General features: G+C 41.5%; 1 pseudogene; it reads left to right on the top strand.

Moving 5' to 3' along the window:
- The first annotated feature begins 1,386 nt into the window (after positions 1 to 1,386).
- Positions 1,387 to 3,201, top strand: LOC123241933 (annotated as a pseudogene).
- The last annotated feature ends 2,432 nt before the right edge of the window (positions 3,202 to 5,633 follow it).

Raw genomic sequence — 5,633 nt, 5'->3', positions numbered from 1 at the left:
CTCTTTTCAGTATCTACCTTTCAGCCAATTCTCACCTGTGTAGCAGCCTCACCTGGTGAACTGTATCGGCAGTGGGGCTATATACCAGGTTGAGGGTAACTGAGGGGCATCAAACCTGCCAGTGACCCTCGGAGATGTCTACCCCAAGCATATGAAGGCTTCTCCAAGCAGAATGAGTGACTGGGAGCAATTTGTTTCAGTGGCCAAGAAGCAGAGTTGATGGAGTACTTAGAGATTGGTCACCCATTGCATTCCTGACTATCACCAATCATTTTGACTTTTGTCTTACCACTGGATGACTCTGGAAGAGAGAGTGAAGCTGAAGACTTTGTGCAGTTTTGACCCTCTTAAATCTAATTCACAAGTCAAGGCATCACCTCATGATGCTATCGGTCCACTTTGAAACAAAAGACCAATAATATGTATAACATTATATATGGTACTCTGCAGACTTTAAAGCACAGTATAAATGCTTTTGTTAGGATTGGGATTGTTATGTTAAAGTGTTTCTTTGAGTGCCGGCTTTCAGGAATACTTTTGGGGTTTACCCGGTGAACCAAAGTGTGGAAAAGCTTGCCTAGCCCATCTTTCTCCAGCACCTACAAGGTACAGTTATACCCTTCTCTCTAGGTGCCAGACTTGAACCAAAGGATATCTTGACTCCCCAGTTCTTATGGAGCCCAGACTCTTTATTCAATTGAACAGATATCTGACTCTCTGACCAGATGGGAGTTGTAGAGGTTCTTAACCTGGCACTCCAGAACTTGCTTTTAAAAATATTTAGATAACTATTTCAATTGAATTGGTTTCCTTTGTTATTTCAAATGAGTTGATTTCCTATGTTATGCATTTTATGAATTTTAAAACTTTTTTTCTGGGGCAGCTAGATAAGTCCACTGAATAGAACTCCAGGCCTAGAGTTGAGAGGATCTGGGTTCAAATTTGGCCTCAGACACTGCCTAGCTATGTGACTCTAGACAAGTCATTTAACCCTGGTTGCCTCACTCTTCTGCCTTAGAATTGATATTGTGTGGGATGTAAGCCCACCAACTCAAAATGAAAAAAAAAAAAAAAAGACTGAGATTACAAAACAGCAAGCCATTTTATTACTCCTACTGGTTGAGGGCTTCTGCACCAGAGATATAACTGTTGGGAGGCACCTGCTGAGCTTAAGGCAGGTGTTTCCTCGTGCTCAGAGGGGCTCACAATCTAACAACCAATCAACCAATCCTCTCCTCTCCTCCTCTGTGCTAGTGATCACTTCCCTAAATCCAATCGTGACCCTCTTCCATACTGTGAACACCCCTCAAAATCCAATCAACCTCATACACACCTCTAACCAAGTTGCAGGGTAAATTTAGCATACTGGAGAGGTGGAGGCGAGCAATGGGAGAGATTGTTCTTGACCTAGTACTTCCTGACCTATTCTATGTATCAGGTATGTAGAAAGAAAGGGAAAAAAGGGAGGGGGAGTGATGTTAGGGACTTTCTGCCTATTCTAGCTGGACATCCAACATGAATCCCCTTCAATACTAAGCAGAAGATAAGGGTATTTTTAAAGAAAAAAAAAATTCAGAGGAGTCTATTAGCATTACCACACTGCCAAAGGTTAAGAACCCTTGAATTGAGAACTGGAAATGGTTTCTAAGTTATAGCTGGAGAATTACTAGAACTAAATAAGGAAGATCTAGGAAATAGAAGAATCTTGAAAAGAGGATCTAGGAGAACTTAGCCAGGGTCACTACAGAAAGCAAAGTAGACCAAATCCTTGTTTACTTCCAGGTTGCAAATTTGGGTTGGGTTTTTTGGAGTTCGTTTGAGAATTTGTCTGAGGCAAGAGTCCCAGGCTGGACTGTTCTTAGACCCTAAAGTACCCATGATCAAAACTTAAGGGCTAATCTTGAGTACCCTTTTGCCTTACAAGTCTTTCCTATTGTATCTGAAGCTTCTTTCAGGAGGCCCAGCCTGGCTTGAGATAGTGCTCCACATTTCTCTCTTTCTGAATAAGGCATTATATTTTAAGTAGTGGTTTTCCCCAGTCATATTTTTTAATAGTGGTTAAAGAGGGTGTACCTTGAAATTTTCAAGGTCTCCATTTCCACTTCACACAAAGGTTACCCACTTTGGAAGGTGGCATTCCCTGTGAGGGTTTTCCATCTTATGAATGTGCACACCTTAATGCTCACCAATGCTGCTGGTGACCTGAACCCTGAATATGAAACTGGGGATGTTACACAGATCCAAAATCATATCAACTTGGCAAGTCTCAGTGGCCAAATTCCACTCAGAGGTCCCAATGATGAGAGGCTTGGAGAAAGGTCCTATATCTGACACCTATGACTAAATTTTGAGACAGAAGCTCCATGAGATATGGAAACAAAAGGATCAAAAACAACCACTACAAGAAGGAAATCTATGGTATAGTGGCAGGCCCTCACTTTTAAAACCATTACAGAGTGTCGGTTTCTACAGAAAATAGGGACCAATGCTGTGGGCATGAGTACAATGCCAGAGGTGATAGTGATATGGGGGAACAGGTTCCCTCCTAGATACCTCAAACTCCAGAAGTGTTCCAGGTCAAAACAGACAGGAAATTCCTTTCTGCTCCCTGAGATGAACATTCCCCTTGGACTTTCCCCCTAGATCTTCAGTTAACATAGATATGCACCTCCCAGTTCCACCCTGAAAGCATTGGGTGGTACCCAATTTATCATCCTTTGAATTCCACAGATCATCCCTTATTCCCCCCAACCCAATTAATTACCTCATTCCTGATTCACCCCATTCCCCCTTCTTTATCATGTAACCTGTATTGTCAAAGAGGTATAAAAACCCCAGACCCCATCTCCTGGGGAGGCAGTGTTCCACCTGCACACTGTCTCCCAGCCATTCAGCATTACCTCCAAATTAACAAATTTATCTTTTTATTTTTAAACTAAGTTTTGGAGTCTTGCTTTCTTGCAAAGAGAATGTGTCCCAAACCTAGAGTTTCACTTCAAAGCTCTCCCACAAAATAGTAGCTAGGCATTGTGGCCTTCTGGTCTTTGGATTCTCCCTTATCATGAACAAATCAGTATTAGACTACAAAAGCAGCAGATTGCCAAGAAGAGGTGACTGGGCACCTGGCTGCCAAGAAATTGGAACGACTTGTTTGTATTCTTGTAGAAAAACATGAAGCCAGTGTCTGAGAAGACTTTTTGACCCAGAGATTGTCTGGCTTCTCCTTTCCCTGCTGCCTACATTTCAGCTTTGCCTCCTTGCTTGAGCCACTTAGCTTTCTGCACCAAGGTGGTGGTAAAAAAGTAAGAAATGTTGATATTCCATCACCTTGGAATGTCTTCTTATCCTATTAGATCATTCCTAGTAGTACCTGATTCTCTTTTTTATTCAACTGGTCCCTTCTCCTCATGGAAAGCTGGATCGTTCTATGGTAGCGTCAAACCCACAGCCAACATCCTTCATTCTACCTCCAGTGAACAAGAGGATTAAGCTCTTATTTCACTAAAGCTGCTGCTAATGTTTTAAAAAGACTACTCTTACATTCCCTAGGGCCTTACAGACTTCTGGAGGCCCTTTGTGATCCTGGACCGGTGTGTTTTATAAACCCTACTATGCAGAAATAAAAAGACAGCTAGAGGGGGCAGCTGGGTAGCTCAGTGGATTGAGAGCCAGACCTAGAGACAGGAAGAAGTCCTAGGTTCAAATCTGGTCTCAGACACTTCCCAGCTGTGTGACCCTGGGCAAGTCATTTGACCCCCATTCCCTACCCTTACTACTCTTCTGCCTTGGAGCCAATACACAGTATTGATTCTATGACAGAAGGTGAGAGTTATTAAAAAAAAAAAAAAAGACAAGACAGAAATGTTTCTGCCTTTCTCTGCATGTTGGAAACAATAGTTTAAGCTGTGAGAATTATGATGACAAGGATATACCAACTTCTCAGATAACAAAGAGCAAATTTTAAAAAAAATTATATATATGGTACTACTTAAATCAGGCATTTCAGAAGTCTTTATGAAGTCATTTTATCCACTCTAGTGATAATAATCACTGCAGTAATACCTTCTACTGCCCTCCTCTAAACACATCCCACTTAGCACCACAGACAGCTGGGTCATCATTATTTATGTGCTTTCTGTTGTATGTATTGTAATATCTGGTTTCCAGTTACCCCGTAAAGCCTTTCAGAGATGCAACTTCCTATTTTTTCAGTTATAACTCTTTGAAGGAATTCCTGACTTGTCTTCTTCAGTGCCTCAGCAGATCTTGTTGAGGATCTGTTCATTGATGCATCGCAGCCCTCCATATCACAACAGATCTTCATTAGTTGCTGCCTCAGATACTTGCTAGCTATATGGCCCTGGGCAAGTCTATTAGTTCTCTGTGCCTTGATTTCCACACCTGCAAAATGGGGTAATAGCTCCTGCCTCCCAGGGTTATTGTGAGTTGAAGATACAGTGAGAAAACATACATGAATATACAGAAAGTATAAAAGACTGGAGAAATGCCCACTACAAAAGTGCTACCTCTCTAAACTTTGTTAGCTGTGTCCTGGACAAGGCTGGGCACTCTTTTGAGGAGCCTGTACTTGACAATGGGACCTGCCAGAGCCTGCATTTTGCTGGCATTCTGCTGGGAATGTAGTGGAGGACCCCAGCTTTACAAAATATTCCTAAAATATCAAGCAGAAATGGAAGTTAGGGTAAAAATTTGAAATTTTGTAATCAAATTATTTAAATGCAGTAGCTGAATTAGCTATTTAAAAGACAATGGTTTTTTTTATAAAATTCCTTTTAGAAAACAAAAGATCATTTCAAATCTAGTCTTTTGGGGAAATTTGGTTTTCGTGTACAATAATGAGTTTGCTTAGAATTGTGTATACAGGGGGCAGCTGGGTAACTCAGTGGATTGAGTCAGGCCTAGAGATGGGAGGTCCTAGGTTCAAATCCGGCCTCAGACACTTCCCAGCTGTGTGACCCTGGGCAAGTCATTTGACCCCCATTGCCCACCCTTACCACTCTTCCACCTATGAGCCAATACACAGAAGTTAAGGGTTTTAAAAAAAAAGAATTGTGTATACAATGCATCTCTTTAATGATGTCTGACTGATAGGATCCTGGGGCCACTGGCCACATGGGGATTAAAACCAATGAGTTACCAGGGAGAAGATTATTTCTAAACTTGCCCCTAACTGGGAAAGGGTGCAGGATGTACAGAAATCTGAATTTCTTCAGTCATGAGGAGTGGATGGAAGAAAATTAAGTAGACCTTTAAAACGTCTTTCTTTCCCAGGGAAGCTTTTCTATACATCAACTTCCAGCTAGGGGCAGTGGATCAAGCAAGGGAAGAATAAAAATGAAAGGGATAGTTGATTTCAAATTTTTAAGAGACCAGGGAGAAAAATAAGAACTCAGGAAAACTTAAGGAAACTCATAGGAGGGGATAGATTGCCAGGCCTGGAGTTAGGAGATCTGGGTTCAAATGTGACCTCAGTTACTTCCTAGTTATATGGCACAGAACAAAGCACTTACCCCATTTGCCTAACACTGGCCCTTCTCTCTTAGAGTTGTTACTAAGACAGAAAGTAAGGGTTATTTTTTTTTTGTTAAAAAGGAAATTCATAGGAGGGATGA

This window comes from Gracilinanus agilis, chromosome 3 (assembly GCF_016433145.1).
Source record: "Gracilinanus agilis isolate LMUSP501 chromosome 3, AgileGrace, whole genome shotgun sequence".
Lineage (NCBI taxonomy): Eukaryota > Metazoa > Chordata > Mammalia > Didelphimorphia > Didelphidae > Gracilinanus > Gracilinanus agilis.
Note: the sequence above shows the minus strand (reverse complement) of the source record. Positions and strands in the feature narration are given on the sequence as shown.